The following is a 26986-nucleotide window of genomic DNA, read 5'->3' on the forward strand; positions in this document are numbered from 1 at the left end:
AGATTTATGGGTACTGAAGATAAAACCAGAACCAATCTAAGTCTCTTCCATCTCGAACTTGAGCGTTTTCTAGTGGTGTGCAGTTTCCTTCTGGGCTCACTGGTGGAACAGGTGACCAAAAGGTTTTTTGAATCCAGTGACTAGTTTATGTGCAGAAAGAAATATTGTGAAAAACAATAACATCATTAAAAAGGAGACACGTTGTCCCTAACTAGGTTTGATGCTGGGTCCCTGAATGCCTACAAATATACCTTACTTGACCTTGAAGATTTTTTTTCATGGTGTTAGGGGCCTTAGCATGAATCTGGAACTTTACTTTGCACCTAAAATGCATGAAATGATTCCGTTCACTACTCATTCAAAACCCACTCAACCCTTCCAACAAACTCCCTGAAACATATTCTGAAGAGAAATCTCTTTTCGATTGTTTAAATGTCCCTTTTAAAAAATGTACAGATGTGTTTGGATACTCCTTTGGTTTCCAAGGCATAATATCCACTGCATTTGCTGAAGTGACTCTAAACCCAAATTATTAAATCTTTTGGAAGAGGTTTAATTTTCTGCATCTTGGTTCTGAAACCTCTTTGAACTTGAGAGGGAAAAAAAAAATCATTTCTTTGAAAAACAAACCAAAACCCCTCAGAGTCCCTTTATGTTACCTATGGTTGAGTTGAAACTAAAATGATCGGTTTTATAAACTGTGGACTTTTTTTTATTCAAATTATCTGAGGTTTTTTACTTTCTTTGAAAGCTGCTCAGGAGTCAATGTGCAGTCAGCTTTGAGCAGTGGTGGCTTCCAATTTTAGCAGTGACGCAATAGGGTGAATTTTCAATATTGTACTTGGGGGTTTACCTGTTGGATTCCATTTCATCCTAATCCTTTTCTTATAGTACTGAAAACTGACTCCTGAAGCTTGGCTTCATTGTTCTTTTAAGTGCAAGTGGGACTGGGAAGGGTGGGGAAAATGGGATGATTGGTTGTATTGGGAGGTGGTGGCAGAGGAAGCCAATTCACAACACCTGTTGTGTTGAGGCCTCCTGGCTGGCTGAGGCATTGCACCTTCGTTCACTCTTTCCAGGAGAGGCAGAGGTGCTGCCCTGACTGCTGTGGGCGGCATGTCTGCGCAGTTCTCACAGGAGGAAAGTCATTTAGAAAGATATGTTGGTTGTATTACTACCAGACATGGGTTTTTGCCATGAAGCTTGTCTTCAGAGGGTAATGGGTTTACAGGAAGGTGAAGTTAATGACTTTTCCATTTCTTGATTACTTTTTGTGGAACATGAGAAGTAAATGGTGTGCACTTTTTTAATAGTCCTTGAACCAAAAAAAAAAAAAAAAAAAAAGAAAGACTTAGGGGCAGGTGGTTAACTTACTAACCAATTCTACAAAATGACTTTTTAAAAATAAGGAACTTGTTTCAATCAATGTGTGATATAGCTTACAAGAAAAGATTTTAGGTGCAACTTTTCAACAATGCCTGGCATAAAGTAAGTTATGTCTTTAGATAAGGATAATATTACATTCTGACTTATTATTGCTTGAACTTAGATAAACTTAGTGGGTTAGGCAAATGTTTTTTAATATTTAACAATTTTATGTAGTTGAAAATTTGATGCATCATTTAGAATGCTACTATATTTAACTTTTGCATTTACTTTTCTCATTCTAAAGTGACAAACCTTTTGATAGTTGATATCTTCACCAAGGTATATTTATACTACATTTGCATTATGTTTTTATTTCAGTAACTAATTAGAAAATGAAGTGGCGAGGCACAATGTTCATGGAACATTAGCCTATAAACTTGGGCGTTGGTAGCACGTACTAATATATTGATACTAATACTGCCGTTACAAATTAATTTTTGATATGGATGATAAGACATGATATTTTTTACTTGCAAATCCCCAGACATTTTGTCTGAGTCATTTGATTGTAAACAGACAGGAACCAGAAGCAAGTTTAACCTCAAAATGCAATTTTTCAGTGTCACGTACAGAGTCATTCTGTTTAGGGTTGGTGTGTGAGGCGGCGAGTGTTTTGTTTACTTTTTTTTTTTTTTTTCCTGAAGCTGGAAACGGGGAGAGACAGTCAGACAGACTCCCGCATGCGCCGACCGGGATCCACCCGGCATGCCCACCAGGGGCGATGCTCTGTCCACCGGGGGGCGATACTCTGCCCCTCCGGGGCGTCGCTCTGCCGCAACCAGAGCCACTCTAGCACCTGGGGCAGAGGCCAAGGAGCCATCCCCAGCGCCCGGGCCATCTTTGCTCCAATGGAGCCTTGGCTGCGGGAGGGGAAGAGAGAGACAGAGAGGAAGGAGGGGGTGGGGGTGGAGAAGCAAATGGGCGCTTCTCCTATGTGCCCTGGCCAGGAATCGAACCCGGGTCTCCCGCACACCAGGCGGACGCTCTACTGCTGAGCCAACCGTCCAGGGCGAGGCGAGTGTTTTGGATAAGCACTTGCATATTATTATTATATAAACAAAAGCAGATGTAAGCAAGTGAAAGTGTGTGCATTATGGCAGTGGTCCCCAAGCATTTTTGGGCCACGGACCGGTTTAATGTCAGAAAATATTTTCACGGAACGGCCTTTAGGGTGAGACAGATAAATGCACAAAATAAAATTATGCGACCGGCATAAAAACTGTGGCATTTTAAAATATAATTGTCAAACTTATGAGACAACCATCAAGAGTGAGTCTTAGATGGATGTAACGAAGGAATCTGGTCTTTTTAAAAATAAAACATTGTTCAGACTTAAATATAAATAAAACGGAAATAATGTAAGTTATTGATTCTTTCTCTGCGGACTGGTACCAAATGGCCCACGGACCGGTACCGGTCCATGGCCCGAGGATTGGGGACCACTGCATTATGGGACAATGAAACAGAGATGGTAGGATATTGTCCTAGGTGTAAGTGACATACCCTCCAAGAAGATACACGTGCACACATGAGGGAACATCAGTGAAAACAATTGCTGTGCCTTGAGCAACTTTCGATTTTCTTGTGTCTTCAGTTACCAACTCAGTGGATTAAGTAGTTGATTAACTTGACCTCTGAGAGTTTCCTTTGGTTAAAACAATTGGCTTAATTACTAACTGGATGCAAAGATGAATTTTAGGCATGTTTTTCCTCTCTTAGAAATTTCTAAGAGAAAGTGCCGTATTTTTCGTTTCATAAGATGCATGGGCATTTTCCACTCCACTTTTGGTGGTGGTGGTGGGGGAGTGCGTCTTATGGAGCAAAAAATACGGTATTTTATTAAATATTTTAATAAATTTGGTTCCAGGTATTTTTTTTCTTATTTTCCTCCTTAAAACCCATAGGTGTGTCTTATGGTCAGGTGTGTTTTATGGAGTGAAAAATATTATGGGACAATGGTAAAAATTAGTAGCTGATTAGTAGCAACAAAAGCAATGACAAAACAAACAAACAAAAAACTCCTGTTTATTGAACAAAATGCTCACATATTCATAGTAACTTGTTTAGAAGTTATTATTCAACTCTTTCTTTTCAATTTGTAGAGTTCCATTTGCAAAGAGAAAGGTGATTCAAAACTTATCACATCTAGACATAAGGCATTTGTCTATTCATTTAAGTTACTTGCTGTATTCCAGATTTGTAAATTAAGTAACTGAATAGCCACTTCTAGCTATAAATGTCCACACATTGATAACCTCTGTGAGAATGGGGAATTCGTTTACCCGATTCCATTGAAATCCGAGGCTGATTGAACTTTGCTAGCTGAAAGTGTTCTCTTCCACAATGAGACCAAGGGGTTTTGCTTCCAGATATCAGCTGGAAGATCTTTGCTTTTTAACAGAAAACTTTTTAGCACAGGTCATGGGTGTCACGGATGAATCAGGTTCTTGCAGCAATAACAGCTCTGTTTTATTGTTAACCTTCCAGACAAATGAAACTGATCATCAGGCCCTTCTTTACAAGTAGTCCACCCAAGGGACATTATGAATCCAGTCAAAAAATAATGCAAATAAATGGTTTTATTTTAATTCTAGAGGAACATATTTCTGGTTATCAGCAACTGAGAAAAAAACACATAGAAGAAACATTTCTCCTTATTTTATTGTTTACTGTCTTTCTTCTCAACACATTGCTCAATTATCCTTAATTTGACATTTGAGAGTATGTTCCAGGGAACAATAGCTTCATACCCTTCAGCACCACCTAGCCAATGAGAGCACACATGAGGACATTGTTCACTTGTGTTAGACAAAGTCCATTGAGAACTACGTTTGGCCTCATGGGATGGAGTGCCAGGGTTGCAAGCCTTCCTCCTGAGAGCTTCTCTTTTGTGAGCATTCCTCCAGAGATAGAAAGTGCAGGCTGTTTCTCCCACTAGCTCTTTCTCTAGAGCAGGATTTCTCGGCAGCAGCACTGTTCACATTTGGGACCACGGAATTCTTTGATAGGAGGGGGTTGTCTTGTGTGTTTTAGGAGGTTAAGCAGCATCCTGAGCTCTATCCACAAGGCACCCCCAGTTATGACTAATTAAAAAGCTCTCCAGCCCCGGCCACATGTTCCCAGGGAGTGGGCAGAACTGCCCTTGGTTCAGATCCACTGCTTTGGAGCAGTGTTTTTCAGTTTGGCTGCAGATTAAAATCACTGTGGTAGCTTTGAAAAAATACTAGTGCCCGGGCCCCACACTCAAATGCAAATTGAGTAGCTCTGGCACTGGGCCTGGGCACGTTGCAAAGAGAGCTTCCCCGGTGATTCCAGTGAGCAGACCCAGTGAAACCCTTTGGCGGGTGAGCGAGTGTTGTATGAGACAGGTTGGTGTGAGTGCCGCTCTCAAACACCCAAGCTTTCTGGGAAGAGGAAGGTTCACTTTTCCCTTCCTTTGCTGAACTGACCTCCAGGACTGAGAAGGACTGACCCCAGCAGGTACTGTGAAATGTCACCCCTCTCAACCCAGACCAAGGTTATCTGATAATGCATTTTGGGGGAAGGGGTATGCTTTGAAAATTTGAGTTTTGGGCTGGTGTTAGGTTAATTTGGGGAAACTGGCCTATGAATAGTTCAAGGTTACTTTTGAAAGACTTCACATTCAGAGGGAAAAAGAACATGAGTTTTGGGCCCATTTACAGTTGACACCATTGTTGCATGTAGAGCATGCAGCACTGGCCTTCTGAAGCATTTTTCCCATGAGGGAATACCACTCTTCAAGTCTCCCACTTATAGATTTTACTCTGGATTTTTTAAAATTTATTTTATTTATTCATTTTAGAGAGGAGAGAGAGACAGAGAGAGAGAATGGGGGAGGAGCTGGAAGCATCAACTCCCATATGTGCCTTGACCAGGCAAGCCCAGGGTTTCGAACCGGCGACCTCAGCATTTCCAGGTCGACGCTTTATCCACTGCGCCACCACATCTGCTAGTTTTACTCTGGATTTTAAAACTGCTCCTTAATCTCTGCTGAGGTTATTAATGAGTGAACAAAAATGCTGATAACACAAAATGGACTCATTTATGGAGGGGTAAGAAGCAGGTGTGGAGAAACCCAGGATGATTTTATGAAGGAAAGTTGTCTGTAACTTAAGTAATAGTGCAGTGTAGCATGAATAATCGCTCTCACAAATCTTCTGTTTTGCCTAGAAAAAGCCATAATGTTGCTTACTAGTAAATTTGGACAATAGAAGTTGAATGTCTCTTGGGAGAAAAATTTCAGCGTGTACAGTATACCAGAACTGATGTTAATTGAGGACCTCTGAGTGTATTTCCTATTGTGTTAACTGACATGGAGATGGTTAAAGAACTAGATAGCAGTTTTTGATCTTCAAACTTCAATGCAGTAATTTGGTAGCCTTATATCCACTTTGATAGGACATCAATTTGAGAAGTTTTGAAAAATGGAATTAGTTATTGTACCATACTTGTGTGTACACATTGCATTCATCATAAGAATAAATACATTAGAATACATTTTTATTTAATGACAAAACTTACTATTGGGAATATTTTACAATTTTTTAAACTATATATCCGAGAGGCAAAGTATTATTGTAAAAGAGAGATGGCTAAGAAAAGTATTTTTTAGTAGAATGTAAGGTTTTCAACTCCACTTGAAATAATAGCATAAAACTATAAACTTTCCTTAAATTTACGAGATCCTTTCCATCTTTCTCCAAAGGAGATTTTCTGTATCTATAATCTGTATGTCTGTATATGTGTGTGTACATGTATATTTTAATAACTTTAATATTGCATGGGGACATTGTAACAATGTCAAACATTCAATTAGCTGACTGTTTAGTCAAACAAATGTTTGAATGTATCCAGTCACATAAGCTAGTTGCTGCTGTGAAGTCAGCCAAGTATCCCTTTCAGCTGATTATGATCATGTCATTTAGAGCCAATCGAAATCAATTAGATGTTTGTATTTTTGGATTTACTGCAGCTTTCCAGAAGATACAGTAAAACAAATATTATTGGATTAGTGATGCATTTATCTTTTTAACTGAAATAATTTAGAATGAAGCATGGGGGAAATGAAAAGTTATGGCAAGTATTCCATTTTATTAGATAACTTCATAAGTGTCAAATGAGTGCACACACAGTGATTTGCTGTAAGCTATACATTTACTCATTGTAATGCTAGATGATTTTGGATGCATTGGTGTCGGGATCTCTGTTAAACTCCATTGGTCAGAAATAAATGTGAATCCAGATTTTGCTGATGTTAAAAAAAACCCTACAAAACAGTAAGTTTGTACTTGTGTAGTGCCATTGGACCACTGTATGCTTAGACCAGTGACCTTAGGCTGTAAAACTTTTCAAATGTTAGCCACTTCTGATGCTTAGAGACCCCAGGGGTTCTAATGCTAGATAGAACTGTGAGTTCCTACATTAAATGGCCCCATGTGGCTATCCCTTTCCCCCCCCAATATTTACTTTTAAACATAATAGATTTTTCATCACTTCAACTACCAGCCTACTGTTAGCAGTATTCCTCGCTGCCCTCAGCTGGCCTGGCTTTAACTTCTTTTCTCATATTGTTGTTTCTACAATCTTTTCCGCTGTTGCTAATGGCTGGTCGTATGTTGGGAGAGTGAATAGTCACACTGATTAGAGATGTTTAAAATAAGAGTAAAGGGCCTTGAAGTATCCTTATATGAATACAGTGCATGAAATTTAGTGCATGGCCCATGTGCCATGCACCTGTAAGTATTCTGGCTTCCTTAAGGTTCATTTTTTCTTATTTTTTGGAGTCTTGTCTATGTGTAAAATAATTGAGGTATCTAGAAGAATTGAGAAATATTTGCTGATTGGGTATTGTGGCACAGCCAGACTACCGTTAATAGCACTTTAAATCATATTATTCAGTATGAGCATTGTGCACGAGAAAAAAATCATTTATTTTGAATTTGACTCTGGGAAATACTAACAAGAGTTTCAAGTTCTGAAATGGGCCGATTTTCAAGATTTATAAGGAATTCGAGATTCACTATCAAGAACAGGGCGTGGGACACTTGAGAATACAGATATGAAATCTCAGCTCTGAGTTATAAGAGTCTCTATCTAATCTGCAAAAGGGAGAGGTTCAAGTTACAGCTGCACTTGACATAAATTGCCTCCTTTTTAGAGTGCTATCCAAGAGTTTCCGGTGGAAAGAGTGGCTGCTCTTTCTGAGACAGAGGGTCCTTAAGCCACAGAGTGGCAGAAGAGGTGTTATGAAAAGGGGAAATGGCAGAGAAACAGCAGGCTGCATTCTCGTCCTTATAAAGGCAATGCCAGTTTGTCCTCCCTAAGATAAAAGGCAGTAACTGGGTTTTTCACACCCAATTGAATCATTTACTGTTTTCATGTAACAAAGAGTTATGTATTATAGAGCTTCTGTACTTGAATCATTATGGAAGGGTATATACAGCAAGTCTTGGGACTTGATCCTGTGCATGTATTGAAAGTAGGAACACATTTAATTACCAGATAAAAACTTCAGGAATAATATTTATTACTTTTTCCCCCCTTCATATCCTCAGTTATTTAGGCCTTTATAGGCTTTTCTTTCTTTTTTTCTTTTTCTTAAGTGAGAAGCAGGGAGGCTGAGAGACAGACTCCCTCATGCGCCCCAACTGAGATCCTACCAGGCAATGCTCTGCTCATCTTGGGCCATTGCTCTGTTGCTTAGCAATTGAGCTATTTTAGTGTCTGAGGCAAGGCCATAGAGCTATCCTCAGAACCTGGTGCCAACTTGCACCAACCAAACCATGGCTGCAGGAAGGGAAGAGATACAGAGAGAAGGGAGAGGGGGGATAGGTGGAGAAACAGATGGTCACTTCTCCTGTGTGCCTTGACCGGAAATTGAACCTGGGTTATCCACATGCCAGGCTGACGCTGTACCACTGAGCCAATCAGCCAGAGACCCTTTGTAGTATTTTCTACGAGATAGAGTATGTTAGACACAAAGGTTGGGTCAGTGATTGCTCAAAGAGGGCTGTTTAGTTATTTGAGCTTTCTTCCCACACACAGTATTTAGTGTTTATTAAAACTTTAAATGATTGAACTTGAAGATATTGAATGACTTTTAAATACCTTTTAACTTTTCTTTTCAGCTACATAAAAGACTACGAATTCTTACATTTAAAAATCATCTTGCTAACAAAATATAGTACCATTTATGCCTGCTGTGAAGGTTGAGGGATAAAATGTTTTGGTTAACATGGATGACTAAGAAATCAAAGGTGGTCTGTGCTGCTAAACGAATTGGCTTTTCTTGCCAGGTGTAATTATCACTGCTTTAAACTAAGATTTTTGTCTTCTAGATTTGATTGTAAAGGAAACCGAAAGGTCTTCTCGTTCTTCTTTCAATATTGGAGGGGTCTTTTGGATTTCAGGGGAAATCCCCGATCAGGGTTATGTGTAGCTACAGCTTCCAGCTCCCTGCTCCCTGAGTGTCTATAATTGCTTACCGGTTCAGAAATGATGAGAGGTGTGAATTGCATTTGGAACGCAGTGTGTGTGTTTTATCAGTGGAAAAGAAACCAATTAGTGGTGAATATTTATGTGTATGTGTATATACACATACACACACTGACATGCATGCAAGCATGTATATTAGTTCATCTGAGAATAGATTTTAATGCTAAAGAATAGAAAGAGGACCCTGTGGTGTATTTAGTTCAGGAAGTCACAGAACTGTAGAACGTAAATCTGTAAAGCACTCTACATTTTGTCCAATTCAACTTTCCCATTTTCTGAATGAGAATATTGACTTTTAAAGAAATTCAATGGATTACCTAAGGCCAATTGCCAAGTTAGTAGAGGACCAGAATCAAGCTGACTCTCTGGGCATGGATCAGTTTTATATAGATGACATTTCATCCTCTAGACCTTGTGGCCACTTGAAGTAGGGATAATGTTTATAAAGAACCTATGTGGAATTGAGACCCATTCTTCCCCCTTTCCTATTGGAAATTCCAGAAAACCAGAAACCTGCATGGTGAGAGTGGGACAAGAAGAACATCAATAGACCATGTCTCAGAAGACTTGGTGACTTAGGAGGTGAGCTCAGATCTAGAAACCTTTGATTAGGTCAGATGTGTGTGTGTGTGGGGGGAGGGTGCACAGCACAGTTCACAGCTGATAAACAGCTATTCAGATACACTGTTGGTAGAAATACTCTTGCCCCTAGCCTAAGAGACTAACAACCTTACTGCTCATTTCCTCTCACACGATTCTCCCCACCCCAAGGCCACACTTCTTCTGGGCAAACGTTCTTGTGAAAGTGACTGACTGTCGTCCTGTCCTCACACGTCCACTTGAATTAGCAGCCTAAATGCTGTGTGTCTGGACAAGTGTCAGCTTCTGGGCTGCAAGAAACAGAAGGGAAAGAGACCAGGAGCAAAGGGATGGGCCAGATGGCAACACCAACTGCTCTCATGGAGTTGTGGTTTTTAATAACTCAGCTTACTGCAAACAAAACTAATTAAGCCAGTTATTCTGATTTATGCTACTATAGGCAGAAGTATACTTGCATTACACTTTTGATGGCATTTAAAAGGTCAGAATACCTGAGTTGCAGATTTCTGTTCAAAGCAGCCTCGTCTGCTGAACCACTCTTGAAAATTCAAATTAACCATGCTTATTAATTCAGCATCTCTTCTATTTCCCTAGACAGAAAGTGCCAACTCACCATTCACCCAAACAGGATAATAGGACCCTGAAAGGCAAGTCATTAGTCAGATCTGCAGATGATGGATTAGTCACAACTAACAGGAAAGGGAGCTAAGAGTCAATTTAGAGTGAGAAAGAGAGAATGAGAATAGCAGACAAAGGCAGTGTGAGAGGAACAGTGCCATGAAGAATTTCAAAGGCTCTGTCTTATGTGGATTGTCCCGACAGGCCTCATCATTGTTAACGGGAGCCAACAAGAATTGTCCTGGCTGTGGAGCTGGGAGGATGGGGGGTTGGCCCAATTAAGCTGCTTATTTTTCATGTGAGGGTACTTTGGTAGAGAGCACACTTACAATTATGATCAATCAGAGGTCTAGAAATAAACATTACCCAGTGGTTTGCCATGCATAGCTCCCCCAATATAGTGACTTTCATGAGAAACTGTTTGGAATCAGGTTTCTCAAAATCTGTGGAAGAACAGGCTTGAATATTGCTTATTTTTAGAGTATTCCTTTGGCACTTAAAATGGAGACCAATACTTCAGTCCTTCTTGCCCTATAACCTTGTGCCACATGGCTTTCACCCTTAATTTGTCTTTTTCCTATAGCGATCTCAAAATTGTCCACATTGGGGTTTATTGGTCTTACCGCATAAATCTGTCTTTGATGGAAACATTATTCTTGCCAGAGTCTATACAGCCAACCTGTACAATAAGCATTCATTTATAAAACAGCTAGGCTGGTACTAGGAGACCCATTCACAAAGCATATCTAGTTATGTTGTAGATACCTGTGGAATTTCACCCGTATGTTAAAGAAATATGTAGATACCCATCCTTAAATTGGCATATGGCATCCAAACTTTATTTATGGCTGTAAAGTAATGAAACAATTTTATAACTCTCCATCAGCCAAATTCTATTTTAATTGTGAATAAAAGTGATAAGTATTTAAAATATATTTTAAAATAATTTAAATCTTTCATGGAGTTAAAAATAGTATGATGAACTAACTTACATTTTTATTTGTTGGTGTAACATTGGTTCATAACAAATTTTAGGTGTACAATTTTATAACATCTATATAGTAGTAGTACATTCTGTGCTCACTGCCTGAAGTCTATCAACCTGCATTTAATCCCCTTTACCCTCTAAATTCTCTCCCCATTCTCTCCTTCTCTGGTAGCCACCCTTTGTTGTCTGTATTTGAGTTTGTTTTTTATTTGTTTTGTTTGTACACGTGATTTTTGTTTTATATCTTGTATATGAGTGAAATTACCTGGTTCTTGTCCTTTTCCATCTGACTTACTCACTTAGCATAATATATGATATTTTATCTTTTTTTATGGTTGAGAAGAATTCCATTGTATATATGTACCACGTCGTCTTTATCCAGTCACTCATCAAAGGACACTTGGGTTCTTTCCATGTCTTAGCTATTGTAAATAATACTTTGATGAACATAAGAGTATGTATGACTTTATGAGTGAGGGTTTTCAAGTATTTGGGGTAGATATCCAGAAAAGGAAATGTTGGGTCATATGGTAACTCTGTTCAGTTTTTTGAGGAAACTTTATACTGTTTTTCCACAGTAGGTGCAGTAATTTTTATTCCCCCCAGCAGCACACAAGGGTTCCCTTTTCTCCACATCCTCTCCATCTCCAACACATTTCATGTCTTTTTGTTAATTATCATCCTAATGGGGTGAGGAGAGGGGAGGGGCACAAAGAAAACCAGATGGAAGGTGATGGAAGACAATTTGACTTTGGGTGATGGGTATGTAATGTAATAAAATGTCAAAATAACCTGGAGATGTTTTCTCTGAACATATGTACCCTGATTTATCAATGTCACCCCATTAAAATTAATAAAAAATGATCCTAATAGGTATAAGGTGGTATCTTTTTGCAGTTTTGATTTGCACTGTCTTTATAACTAGTTATGTTGAGCATTTTTCATCTATGTCTTCCTTGGAAAAGTGTTTGTTCAGGTCTTCTGCCTGTTTTTTAATCAGGTTTTTTGTTATTGCTGAGTTATATGAGTTTGTCACATATTTTGGATATTAATTCCCAATTGGAGGTATTCTTTGCAAACATCTCCCATTCAGTTGGTTGCCTCTTTGTTTCTTCATGGTTTCTTTTGTTCTGCAAAAGCTTTTTAGTTTGATGTAGTCCCATTCACTTATTTTTGCTTCTATTTCCTTTGCCTTTGGGGTCAAGTTTGCACTTACTTCTAAAAAGGCATCCTGACACACTGCCCAGCAGGAGATTTGGATATAGAATTGGCTTTGCCTCTTTCTTACCATGCTACCACCTTCTGTGGGCAAAAGAATGGATCCTCAAGTAAGAACTTGAAATAGACAAAAGTCAGTAGTCCCAGAATTTGGATTTTATAGCTAGATCTATAAAACCTGGGAATAAACCTAAAGTTGCCAACTTTTTACCTTTGTGAGGTATAGCTAGTAAAATAATAAAAAATAATCTTTATCTACTAACACCATCATTTTATAAAAGATCATTTGAACATATAACACAAAAAATACATATATTTACTTAAAGGCAGCCTTTCTCCCCAAAGAAACAGCTGGCAACATTATCTTACTATGTTTCCATTAAACATTTTTTTTTTTTGGAATAATAATGTTAACATATAGCCTAGGGTTCAGATTCAACAGTGCCATACAAGATGCATTTCTAGTGTTCAACATGTTTTGGAACTTCATATTTACCTTGGCTGTCGTAGAAAATCTGGTCTGACACAGGTCTGTATGTTGGGGAAACAGGATCCGCAGTGTGAACACAGTTTCACTTGGGTGGAGTCTGGACAGACTGATAGGAGCTGGGAATCACAACCCATGTAGTGCTACAAGTTTCTTACTCCTCCTCTCACCAGGACAAGAAGAAAGGTGATTCATCAGCTTTGGGAGCATCTGACCAGCTTAGACAAGGGGGCTCTTGCATCCATGCAGCCCCGCCCAACATCCTTCGAAGGCTGTGCAGCTGGGCTTGGGCTCCTAGCAGGGAACAGTGAACATATTATTCAAGAGGGATTCTGTGCTTAGGTGGAAAGTTCATGATGCATGGCTCCACCTGAATCATTGGGCTAATTGCTCTCTGCACCACTGTACCTTGGAGAGAGCTTGTTAAGGTTGCAGCAGCTCTAGCAATGTCAGAGTGAACTCAGTCCCCTTGGAAGTGGCCACACTGATAAGTCGGAGCACCTCATGGATGGTGGACAGAAAGCTAATAAGGCTACAGTGGTGCTGACGGGATTTGTAGAGTCCTAAAGTCAGGCTGATGTTGGGTTTGTTCTGCTTGGGCAGGCCTCAGAGGGAAGACTGCCAATGGGCTGGCTTTGTATGAAACTTGTGCATTCTGTGAAGACTCTTTCTGTATTTTCCTATGTTGCTTTGTGGGATAGTGCTCTGGAAATCATGGTGAAGCAGTTCACTTTATACTCTGCTGTAGATGAGATGCTTGCAAGTCCCTTTGCCATCTGTGTACTAGACGGGAGAGTAATGGCCGACAGCTAAAGTCTGGAGGAGAGTCAGCCAATCACGAGGCAGTGGGTAGGCTCTGCATGTGCTTTCGTTATGTCGCGTTTTACCAGGTTTTGGTGGTCTTTCTCTATATCCTTTGGGCAGAAGACCAGACATTCTCTTCTTTCTTTGGTACTTTAATCCTATTTCTTTACAGCTGGTGTTTGAACAAGTTCGGAGTAATGTTCTTCAATGAAATTGGGAGGGTAACATTCAGTGAGGGGAAGGGCAAAATCTATTGCAATTTCATTATAAATCATTTCCTTGACTCGTCAGGCAGCCTCGTATTCAAAACAGTGTCAGGGATAATAGAATTTATTACAACAAATTACAGGCTAATCAGAGTTTGTTCTGAGATAAACAACATAGTAAAACAAACATAAACGGTTAAGAGGAAGTGTGGCGTGGGTGTGGGAGGTAGAAGAAAACCAAATACTGCTCACATTTCACCTACTTTCTATAAATTTCTACACTGGTCCATGTGTACATGCGAGATTATGGAGAATAATACATATACAGACACACTGAATTATTCATCAGACATTTATTGTGAATCCCATGTGGCTGCAGCACGGTGATAGACATGGAGATGAAGAAGTGTGAGTCACAGGCCCTGCAGGCTAGGAGTTCATGGTCTGATGGGAGAAGATAAATAACTGAAGGTCTACAATTCAGAATCCATTGGACAGAATGAGCTGTTGGTACCATGGGCCTGGAAGATGGGTCCCAGGAGGCAGTGGTAGGGATGGGCGCTCAAAGGAGAGGTGTTGTGAGGTTGAGTCCTGGGGTGTGATTGGATTTGGTGAGCCTGGCAAGAGGGGTGAAGATGTCTAGGAGAGATGGCCCAGAGGTAGAAATGAGCCACTGGTGTTGAAGGAACAATAAGGACATGAGTAGGCCTGAGGTCTTTGTTAGGATGTGGCAGTCAATTTGGGGAAGTGGATAGAGGCTAGATTATGTAGGGTGTGAAATGTCATCCATGGGTGTTTTCCTCATGGCAACATCAGTGTCTCATGGCGAGAAATGTAAAATGTTCTCCATGCTTTAGACCTCGTGATTAAACTAAAAGGACCAGGAAAACTTGTTTTTAGCATTGGAAGAAAAAAAAAATCTCTTGTTGGAATTTTATAACTAAATTTAATTCTAATAGTTTCTTTTTCATTCCTTAAGGCTTCCTGAACTCGGAGGTTGTACAGTGATCAGTGCTGAAGGTCTTTATGTACTCAGATTTATGCCATCATGTAATCATCTTCAATTATTTTATTTCTTCTACCAAAGGTTATGCTGAATTACTATTCTTCTTTACTGGGGGAGGTTTTACAATGAGGGTCATGAGGTAAGAAAATCCATCTTCTGACTAATATCGTTTGACTAATGTCTTCTGAGTCAGTAATGAAGAGTCATGGGTTTTAGGGAAAATATGGTCTAGTTGCTTGGAAAGCAGAAATATAATGCTAAGTGAAAACCAATGAACTAATTCTGTTAAAACAATAGAAGAATAAAAATAATTTTGGAATGGCTCTTTGGTTGGTTTAGTGTAATAAAATTAACCGAATTTAGCCTTTACATTTTATTTATTTTGATGCTTTTTATATTTATTTATTTTTGTGACAGAGACAGAGACAGATAGGGACAGATAGGGACAGACAGGAACAGAGAGAGATGAGAAACATCAGTTCTTCATTGTAGCACCTTAGTTGTTCATTAATTGCTTTCTCATATGTGCCTTGATGAGGAGGCTACAGCTGACCGAGTGACGCCTTGCTCAAGCGAGTGACCTTGGGCTCAAGCTGGTGAGCCTTGCTCAAACCAGATGAGCCCACGTTAAAGCCAGAGACCTCGGGGTTTCAAATCTGAGTCCTTCAGATCCCAGTCCGATGCTCTATCCACTGCGTCACTGCCTTGTCAGGCTATTTTGATGCTTTTTCACTTTAGTGTTTTGATGTAATTTTTGCCTATGGTGTTGTATATTAATCTCAGATAGTTTTCATACTGTGCTCCATTGAGCCCAAAGGGTCCGTGGAGCCTCCACGGAGGAAAGGAGGTGAAGAAGGGAAGTCGGCAGACTGCCACCCCTGTACCCCGACAACAGGTACCCTTGAACTGGGCAGCCCTGATTTAGCTGATTGTTCACACTTCTGCTGAAGCTTTTACTTGCACAAAAGGGACACTTCACAGAGTTGAAAACCTCTTCTCTGACCTGGAGACATCAAAGGAAGCAAACATTTTGGATATATGAGCTGGATTTTAAGCCAGTAAAGGCATGTTCTCAGGTGACACAATTTTTTGATTCTTTTTTTTTTTTTTTTTTGTATTTTTCTGAAGTTAGAAACGGGGAGGCAGTCAGACAGACTCCCGCATGCGCCCGACCGGGATCCACCCGGCATGCCCACCAGGGGGCGATGCTCTGCCCATCTGGGGCATTGCTCTGTTGCAACCAGGGCCATTCTAGTGCCTGAGGCAGAAGCCATGGAGCCATCCTCAGTGCCCCGGCCAACTTTGCTCCAGTGGAGCCTTGGCTGTGGGAGGGGAAGAGAGAGACAGAGAGGAAGGAGAGGGTGAGGGATGGAGAAGCAGATGGGCGCTACTCCTGTGTGCCCTGGCCGGGAATTAAACCCGGGACTCCTGCACACCAGACCGACACTCTACCTCTGAGCCAACCGGCCAGGGTCAATTTTTTTATTCTTGTCACTGAGCATGTGTACTTGGTTCAGCTGTGATGATGAGCATGTTATGAAAACGTACAATGAAGTTAATTTTTAGGCACGGGGAATTTATTTTCCAGAGGTAGACATTTAAATTGGTGCATCTTGGATAATGTTCACCTGCAGTTTCTCCTACTTGGTTTCCACCATCTGTTTTTTATTTTGTGTTGCCTTCTGGGGCTGGAGAGGACACAAAATGTAAATTCTTTAAAGGAAACCAAGCTTTTGCTAACCTCTACGTATAGCTGTTGAGGTGCTGGTAATTTTTAATGGTTTTTTATAGAAAGTAACAAATTTTTCTATTGAAATATAACTGAAATGTTTTATCCTTGAATGCTCCAAACCAGCACTCTGTCCTGTTTGAAACTCCCCCTCTCCTTTTTTTATGGGGGGGGAGTTGGTAAAGGGAAAAAGAGAGAAGCATCAACCCGTGTTCCACTTAGTTGTGCACTCACTGGTTGCTTCACTTGTGTGCCCTGAACCAGGGATCAAACCAGTAACCTGGCCAGGACCTGCTAATTTTTTTTTTTATAAAATGAAATTTTATTGTAGGTCTCCTCTTTCTCTTTCTCACATGCTCTTACACACTCAGACACCTGCTAAATGCCTTCTCTTTTACCAATAATAGTTTTAACTCACCAAAGATGTATTTCCACTGTAGCAGAGTATTTTGAAGCAGTTGTAAATATTACAGCAACACAAGATTCTTTTCTCCCCTGAAGTCATGGCTTTTGGAATCCTGGGTTAACTAGATGGAGAAGAGCCTGGTTTGATTCAGTGGAATCTTAGAATTTATTGGGCACGCGGTGAGCCACTTGTCCAACTAAACTGCCTTGAGCCCAGCCTAACTCCGGGAGAGAGACATTCACAGTGGTTTTATAGGCTTCGAAATGGTAATGTTTCAAGCTTCTACCTCGTTCTCCGCCTTCAGGCTCACCCTGTACATGCGATAAAACAAAGCTGGGAGAGAAGGGAGCATTATCAGGAGAACTAGAGGTCTTGCCTTTTTGTCTCAGGATATTTCCTCCCATTTTCTTGTGAACTCTTGGCACTTCATGGTCTTGAGTATCCACTTATGAATGCTGAAGAAACCAGACTTTCCTTTGATATCCCATGTCAACCTCAGAATCCCCCATTTATAACCCAGACAAGAGGCAGCAGTGTTGTTCACCTGCTGCAGGAACTTTCTTGTGCACACAGGCCTGTGGTCTAACTCAGGCAGAAAGGAAAGGAGGAACTCTCCTGGCCATTGTGAGCCATCCTTCTCTGAAGGCCTCTGAGCAGAACACAGATGGTGGTAGATTTCAACTTGCTGTGCGAGTTCATATCCAAATCATCTTTAATATTCAGTCTTCATCTGATAATAGCTCATTTTTGCAGATGGCTGTGGTACAGGGATTTCATAGAAAGTAAACAGAATGCTAAGTTGTTGAATGCAACCTGTTTGAAACTAAACATGAGTGTGACTTACATTGTGTAGTCTCATGTGTCTTTTTTCTCTGTTCCTGATTAAGAAAATTAAAGCAAGCAGACAAACAAAACCCTTGTCACCTACAAGAAGATTAATATAGGCTTGGGTGATATTTGGTAAAAATTAGAGATGCAAATAGGAGTCTGTTTTGTTTTTGTTTTCTTTCAGAACCAAATGTTGTATACAAACCTTTCTGCTTAGTAGTTTAAATAAGAATGACCTTTCTGAGCTTTTAATTTTGGCACTGCTTTTATTCTATGGTGTATTATAATGAACTAGTTACACTGGGTGGTCTCCATCAGGTATAAAGACTTAAGACAGTGGTTCTCAACCTGTGGGTTGCGACCCCAGTGGGGTCGCCTAACGCCATCGGAAAATACATAATGCATATCAGGTATTTACATTCCGAATCATAACTGTAGCAAAATTATAGTTATGAAGTAGCCACCAAAATTATTTTTTGGTTTGGGGTCTCCGCAACATGAGGAACTGTATTGCGAGGTCACGTCATTAGAAAGGTTGAGAACCACTGACTTAGGAGAATTGGTCATTTCTTTTTTAGAGACTTAACAATTTTTATTAGTTTTAAGACCTAAGTGAACCTAGGTTAGTATTTTTTTTTGTGTGTGTGTGTGTGTGTGTGTGTGTATTTTTGTTTTATCTTGTGTGTGTGTCAAGGTGCCAAAGTACAATGTAAAGGAAAATCAAACAGGTCATCTGCTCTGCTGGTTGTTTACCCATCCATCAATTTCTCTTATTGACCAATTATATACTAAGCTCTGTGTTCATCCTTTATGCCATACTGAGTTCCTATGCTTCATAGGTCATGGGTCCCAGGCATGACATTTGAGCTCATATTTGTGGCTTCCAAACTCACTCTTGACTTCTGTTGTCATCACACAGCATTGAGGTATTAGAATCTGGACATTACAATCCACTGGCACTTTAAATCTAAAGCAAATCCTAGAGTGTTTTTAGGAGTATTTTTGGGGAGACTTCCTTAGCCTTAACTAGAGCTGACTCTTGTCTGATGTGGTCTAAGAAAAAGCAACAACAAAGCTGGTGTGGTGTGGAGTGGCGATGACATGGCAGTCTGAACTGCTGCTGTGTGCTTTCTGAAAGTGGCTGTCACCAAGGCACATGCCTTTGTCCCAAGGAATCTATATACCACGTGAGGAGCTGCAGACTGGTCATCTGTAAAGCCAGGAGCCCCGGCTGCCACTATCACAGCAGACTGGCCCATGCAGGTTCGCATTGGATTTGGACAGTCGGTAAAGAAACAGTGGAGCCAAAAACTGATGGGCCATAGTCTTTAATTCTAGCTTGCACCCAGTGGGCAAGTAAAAATACACACTGGGCTCCAAAACCCACTCATATTCAGTGCTCACAAAGCTACTGACTTATCCGAGTTTCCTAGAATCAAAGGTTTCTAGCTCACCAGCCTTATTCTCCTCAGTTCCCCATCTCCTTCCTTATCCCAGATACAAACACTACACAAACTGGCTTCTCACTCAGCACTCCGCCATCTTGGCTGCTTCTCCTGGCCACATGGCCTCTTTCTGCTCTCTGCTCTGCTCCCTCTGCTCTCTCATGCTAATCATCCCAGGAACCAAGAGCGCAAGCTCCTGTTCTGCCCCCATTTTATAGTGTAGCTTCACAACCTAATCCAATATACAAAATAGGGAAGTCTCTAATACAAAGTCACTTCTCTGAGTCTTGATGGGATTGTACCACCCCACATCAAAATGGGTAGGAAAGGCTTAATCCCAAAAACAAGCCCCAGGCTACAAGGATTCTGCCTGCCCACAGAGACACATTAATATCACCTGGGCAACGGCCTCCACGTGGGCAGCACCACTTTAACAAAGTGAGCATAATACATTTTATCTGCCCAACATCATCACTCTCATGTTTCATTTGGCCCACATAGTGCTCTAACAATTGGAAAGGTCACATACAAAGCTAAGTTTCTGGCTTCTTTTGGTAAATGGGAGGGTCTTCTGACACTGGGCCTGCAGCCCCACATGGCAGCAGTCAGCTGGACAACAGTGCAGTGGCTGCCTATTTAGTGAAGGAATCCAGTTTTTTATTGTTGTGCAACAGATAATCTTGGCACTTAGTGTTAGAGATAACTACCCTTTCATTATGCTCATGGATTCTGTGGGTCAGGAGTTTGGAGAAGGCATAGTGGGGATGGTATGTTTTTACTCCAGTGTTTGGGGCCTCAACTGGAAGACAAATTTGGGAAGCTGGAGTCTTCTTATCCTCATAATTGGGACTTCTGGTGGTAGGACATTTACCTGGATGGTCCCCTTATTTCTAACATCTCCCCATGTTAAACTGTTTAGAGTGATCTTCCTAAATCTCCATCAGCTCATGTTAATTCTCTGCTAACAAGCTGACGATGGCATATCTGTGCCCCTGGATGAAGCTGTCTTCTTTTATAAATGGCTTAGCAGGTCGTATGGGATCTGGACCCAGTTTAGCGTTTGACCTCATGCTCACATTGTTCTCTTCCCTGCAGTACATCCACATCCTCGGTTCTTCTGGTTATAACTTGCTTCTGAGTACTTTGCCTGGTGTGCCTGGCCGTATCCTAGGCTGGCCGTATCCTGACAGCTTTCCCTGGTGTTCCTTCTTTCCCATTCTGTGTCCAGGGTCTCATTGTTAGGTTTGTGTAATGGCTTAGAGCATTTTTCCAAGATAATTATTTGTTTACCACCAGTCTTCCAAATTCCAATTCAGATTTCTTGAGGGAAGAAACCCTCTTTTGCTTCTTTGTATCACTGCCTGGCATGTAAGTAGGGCTCTGGGTAAGTATTTACAGAATGACTGATTGACGCCCACCAGAGATTCCATCCCCAAATTGCTCTTGCTGAACAGCAGTGTTCAAAGATTACTTGTCATGGGAGAGACGAGGACTCTATCCCAGGTTCATGTTCAGAAGGGGGAGGCATCATTATCTGTGCTCTCCACACTGGAAGGGAATATCTGGGAATAAATATCTGGGGAGAAAACAATGAAAGATCTTTTACTGAAATCATTATATCTTGATGCTTTATTTATATATATTGCAAAAGTAGTAAGTATTAAATCTAGCTGCCCCTGGCAAATGCTAAGAAAAAACTTGCTCTGTATTGACCTGCACTTGAGACACATTTCTTTGTTCCCTTAGTGAGCAGTCCTAATTTCCACATAAATTGTTGGAAGGATCCTGGTTCAGTGGATGGATCATGAGCTTGGAACCAGACACACTCTGTAAACTCTAGTTCTAGCTTCTTCATAAGTTTCACGTCCTCGGCGTCAGCTTACTCCACTTCTCAGTCTCACTTTATTTATAAAATGTAGGGAGCAGGTAATAGTGGCAGTTGATAAATCTTAGAGCCCTTCCTTCCTCTGGAGGAGAAATAATAGTGCACCTAATTTTATATTTGTTTGACCATTGGCTAGCCATCTCCTTCATCTCCTAGCTCCTTACTTTGTCATTTTAATCTCAGCAATTTAGAAGCTAGTAAATCTCATACTGCAAACCCGTTGTCAGTGACTACTTGTAAAGAGAGTATAACATCATAGAATCAGTGAGAGATGAAGAGCTCTCCACTGATCTACAGTTTTAGGTCAGAGCTGTACACTTTTATCAACTGACAGCTTTCAAACGAATTATTTCAGTCACTGTTGTTTATGAAAGAAGAAATAAGCACAGGAATGTGCTTTGAGCATGTCTGGAATGTCACAGTATTAAGCTCACTGCTTAGTTCTGGTCCCTGTTGCCTGCTATAGGCTATTAAGTGAATACATCACATTTACCTGTATTTCATTCCCACCTTGTGGATACAAGCTCAGATGACTCAGGCACCAAGGCAGTACCGTAGCATTCAGGATCCACAATCTTTTTAGATTTTCCTGTGATTGGCAGCAGATTCTTTGTGTTTCCAGGAGCTGTAGGTAAAATTACCTGTGTGTCAAACAAAAGGCGTTCTTCTAGGAATTGCCTTTTTCTCAGAGTCTGGAGGAAGAGGGGAAGTAGATGACTTTTGTTTGAATACCCACACTCTAGGATCTAGGCCAAACATGTATTGAGCTGCCTCTTAAAATTTTCATTATTATGCACTCTAGGAACCTCTTGAAAATAGATTAATGCACTTTTAATGACTGGATATTAAAGAATATTTATTTCAAGTACAGAAAAGTTGCTGTTGAAGTGATTTTTCTTTTCTCCCTAATAACTGAAAATAGAACAACCATAAATAGTCTGTCCTCATAAATGTGACCCGATCATGGATGGCTGGTTGGGAGAGGGCAATAGGAAGTGGTAGTGAATTGGAATTTTGGGGAGAAGGTACCCCATCAGTGACAGGACATGGCAGGTGGATGGAAGGTTGAGAGGCAGTGCCAGGTGTCCGATAAGGCTGGACTGGCCCTGGGGACTGGCCTTGTTTGATAGTAGATGGTGATCTGAGCACTCTACTAAAGTACGACTACACAGTTAAGCACAATCTCCTCGGGAAAAAGTTGACATTAGTACATACAACATGCAAAGAGTATGTGCTCTGGGGCCAGACAGTGTTTTCAGTCTTGGCTTCTCCACTTGCTACATGAATGGCCTTTGACAACTTATAGAACCTCTTTGGGCCTCAGCTTCTTATTTATTTATAGGAAGAGGATGGTAAAAAATTTTACATTATGGAGATTTTGTGAACATTAGGGGAGTCAATGTACATAAAGCACACAGATTGATAGCTGCTCATAGTAAGTGCTGCGTAAATATCTAAGATGAATTATTAGGATTTTCCACCAATTGCCATCCTCCTTGGAAATTGTAGGTGAGGATCAGTGGTTATATAAGTGAAAATCTTTACCTGGGTGTTAATTACCCAGGGGTTGAATTTTCTTTCATCTTGCTGGACAAATTACTGTATTTATTACCTAGATAGAAGCTGGTATCCAAGATAAGCTGAAGATAGTTCAATTAAAGAAAAAAAAATAGGGAAGGAAGAGCAAGTATAAATAAATCCTGGTCAAGCATTGTATTCATTTACTGGTCAAAGGCAGACCTTAATTCAAACACTGGTAGTTTGAACCTCTCCCTCACTCTCACCTCTTAAGAATAATGATTTCATTGTTTTTGTAAAAATGACACATGATCATAATAAAAATTTTAAGCAATCCAGAATTAGAAAGAATGAAGCCCAAAAAAAAAAAAAAAGCCTATTGGGCAAATGAGTTTGTAAACTTTATTTTTTTAGTTTGCTCACTTTTAGTGTTAAGAAACGGCACTGGGCATTGTTCACAGTGGCCAAGACATGGAAACAACCAAAAAGCCCTTCAATAGATGATTGGGTAAAGAAGATGTGGTACGTATATACTATGGAATACTACTCAGTCGTAAGAAATGATGACATCGGATCATTTACAACAACATGGATGAACCCTGATAACATTATACGGAATGAAATAAGTAAATCAGAAAAAACTAAGAACTATATGATTCTATACATAGGTGGGACATAAAAATGAGACTCCGGGACATGGACAAGAGTGTGGTGGTTACGGGGGGGGGGGGGGAGTAGGGGAAGGGAGGGGGTGTTGGGAGGGGAGGGACACAAAAAACCAAATAGAAGGTGACGGAAGACAATTTGACTTTGGGTGATGGGTATACAACATAATCAAATGTCAAAATAACCTGGAGATGTTTTCTCTGAATCTATGTTCCCTAATTAATCAATGTCACCCCATTAAAATTAATAATATAGGGAAAAAAAGAAAGAAACGGCACTGGGCAGCTCCAGGTATGTGATCTATGAAATTGCAAATTACCTTCCTGCTTGGGAAAGGCCATTGTCTTGCTAATGTGTGCTGGAAGAGAGAGAAGCCATTTTTTGCAGAGTGAGAGCAGAGAGAAGGCAGAGTGCTGAAGGAGAATCTGGTGAACCAGAAGTTAGGGGCTTTGGGACTGGTGAGGCCTTTGATTCTAGGAGAAACCAGAGAAGATTCTCCTGGTTGTGGAACTGGATAATGTGTCTGTAGCTTTGTGAGCTCTGAGTGAAAGGGAAGTGTTTTCCCTGTGTGTTTGCTCATCGAAACTTGAATAAAGGAATGGTCCACCATTTTTTGGCTCCACTATTTCTCTACCGTCTGCCCAAGTCCAATGATAACCTGCACCTGCATGGCCACAATGGCGACTACTAGCCATGCAGAACCCTAATAGTATCATCCAGAAATAAACACCATTCAGACTTCTGAATGTTCTCCACATCTCCCCATGCATAATAGAGATGAATATGGACTGAAATTGTTTACAAACTGGGATAAATATTTCCCCATCCCCCTTTTGTTGAGGGAGAAATATGAGGCCAATCTAACTTTTTACTCTCATGAATGTGACTTGCTTTTTCTACCTAGAAAATTGTCAGCAAACTTTCCCCGTGTCTGCCTAGATGTTGATGCTTCAGAATTGTTCTTCCCGGGATGGATTGGGCCCTATTGATGTGGTCACTTTTTAATTTAAGGAAATTATTTTATATTATGTTTAATTATTTTATATTATATTTAACAGTCTTACTGTGACATAACATAGAGAAAATGGAAATAAAGTGGATTGTACAGTTCTAAGAATTATTTATAAAGCACACAAATTGTAACTGCCTTTCTCAAAACTCCCTGTTATCCTCATCAGGACCTCCCCCTTTCCTTTGGTGGAGTCCATATTCTGGCACTGAGACTCACACTTTCCCTTTTTTCTTTTTCTTTTTTAATAGTGTTGCCACCAGCATTCATTTCCTGAAATGATATAATCTAGTTTACCTGAGCTCATACTGAGTGTATTTTGTAATAAGAAATGATGTTGAACATCTTTTATTTATTTATTTATTTGCCACTTGGGTATCTTTTTTTGGTCAGATATCAGTTCTCATCATTCACCCATTTTAAAATTGGGTAATTTTGGATTTTGTTGAAGTTTTAAGAGTTCTTTGTATATCTTTGGTTACAAATCCTACATCAAATACATGTTTTGCAAATATTTTCTCCTAGTCTGTGGCTTGTCTTTTCATTCTCTTAACAGTGTTTTTGCAGAGCAGAATGTTTTAGTTACAGTGAATTCTAACTTACCAGTCTTTTCTCTTACGACTTGTCTTTGGGGGTGCATCTAAAAATTCATGGTCAAATTCAAGGTCGCCTAGATTTTCTCTTATGTTCTCTTCTAGGAGTTTTTTTTACTCTTATGTTTGACCTTTACGTTTATGATACATTCTGAGTTAATTTTTGTGAAATGTGTAAGATCAAAGTCTGTCAGTTAATGTTTCTTTTCTTTTGCATATGGGCAACACCATATGTCGGAAGCATCATTCTTTCTCTATGTACCTTTGCTTCTTCGTCAAAGATCAGTTGACTGTGTTTATGTGGGTCTGTTTATCTTTTTTACACAAACTTTAGAATCAGTTGATATCCATAAAACAGCTTTCTGAGACTTTGATTGGGATTGACATTGACTCTATAGAACAGATTGGAAAGAATTGATGTATTAACAATGCTAAATCTTCCAGTCCATAAACACAAAATATGTCTCCATTCATTGTAAATGGTTTTGTTTTTAAATTTCACATTCCAGTTGTTCATTTCTGGTGTATAGGAAAGCAGTATATTTTTCTGTATTAGCCTCTTATCTAGCAACCTTCGCTATACTTGCTTATTAGTTCCAGGAGGTGTTTCTCCGTCCCCTTATCCATTTTCTACCTTATAGTCATGTCATCTGCAAGCAAAGACTATGTTATTTCTTACTTTCCAGTTTGTATACTTATATCCTTTTCTGATCTTCCTAGCCAGAACTTCTGGTATAATATTAATTGGAAATGGTGAGAGAGGACATTCTTGCCTTGTTCTGGATCTTAGGAGAAAATGACCCAACACGACATTAGCAGGAGGCTTTTTGTAGATATTCTTTATCAAGTTGAGGAAATTCTTCCCCTATGCCTAGTTTGAGTTTTATCCAGGATGGGTGTTGGGTTGGGTTAATTGCTTTTTTTAAGATAGATGTGATCATATGATTTTTCTTTAGTGTATGTTCTTTTTGAACTTGCTCACTTTTAAAAATCTTATGTTTGAAGAAACTTGGGCCTGCCAGCCGTGTCTAGCTGGCTGCCTGGTTGTATGCCTTGCAAGCTGAAAGTTATTTTTATATTTTTAAATGATTGAGAAGATCTAAAGACAGTAATTTTGTGATGTAAGAATTATGACGTTTAGATTTCATTATCCGTATGTAAGTTTAACTGGAGCCCAGCCACACTCATTTGTTTGGGGGGGGCCCATGGCTGCCTTTTTGCTTCCATGTGCCGGAGTTGAGCAGCTGGCAATGGAGATCGTAGGCTCTCAAAGCAGACCGTGGCTACTCTCCAGTACTTCACAGGAGGGGTTTGCTGGCCCCTGCTGTGTGGCTGTCCCCTGCATAAGTAGTTCACAAGCTATATATCCATTCTACTACTGATGAGCTGAGTGTGTGACTGGGTTTGGCAATTATTAACAAAAAACTGTCATGAATATTTTTATATGTCAGCATGTGTACATTGCTGGTGTGTACTTTGGGGAGACTTCCTGAGTCGCAGGCTGTGTCTGTGTTCTAGGGTGAATATTCTCAGCTCGTACCCACCAGCAGATGAACCTCCTTATTGCTGCATATGCTCACAAGTAACTGCTCTTTGTATGACTGAGAATTTTTGTCAGTTTGAAAGGTGTAACCTTGTATTTAATTTAGGTGTTAATTTGTTCCTTTCTGACTACCAGTGAGGCCTATTGTATTTTTAGCATTTTTTTTGCCTTAATCCTTTTCTTCCAGAACACCAATTACATGCCTGTTGTCTTTCTCCCCACCCCCTTTTTAGTGACTAATCCTGTGATTTTCAGATGTAGTCATCCCATCTGTTTTTCCTCCTAATGTTTTTCACCTCAGTAATATTTTCATTAAAAAAAAAATCTGGACCCCACCATCTTATTTTTTTTAAGTTCTTACCTGAAAATGTCCTCTGTGTCCTGGCGCTTGTCTTTTTATGTCCTTCATCTGTTGTTTGTGGGGCGAGGGGAATGTAAAGTGGGAGAGTCTGAGGTTTCAGCTTTGGCTCTGTTTCCAAAGTCCTCTCACCAAG

The 26986-nt window shown here is 40.1% G+C and overlaps 1 protein-coding gene across 3 annotated transcripts in view; it reads left to right on the plus strand.

Annotated features, from left to right (window-relative positions):
* CCDC85A (coiled-coil domain containing 85A) overlaps window positions 1-26986 on the plus strand; it is a 194767-nt gene that overhangs the window by 12621 nt on the left and 155160 nt on the right. The gene's annotated exons all lie outside the window — the stretch shown is intronic.

The sequence above is a fragment of the Saccopteryx bilineata genome, chromosome 3 (genome assembly GCF_036850765.1).
Source record: "Saccopteryx bilineata isolate mSacBil1 chromosome 3, mSacBil1_pri_phased_curated, whole genome shotgun sequence".
NCBI lineage: Eukaryota > Metazoa > Chordata > Mammalia > Chiroptera > Emballonuridae > Saccopteryx > Saccopteryx bilineata.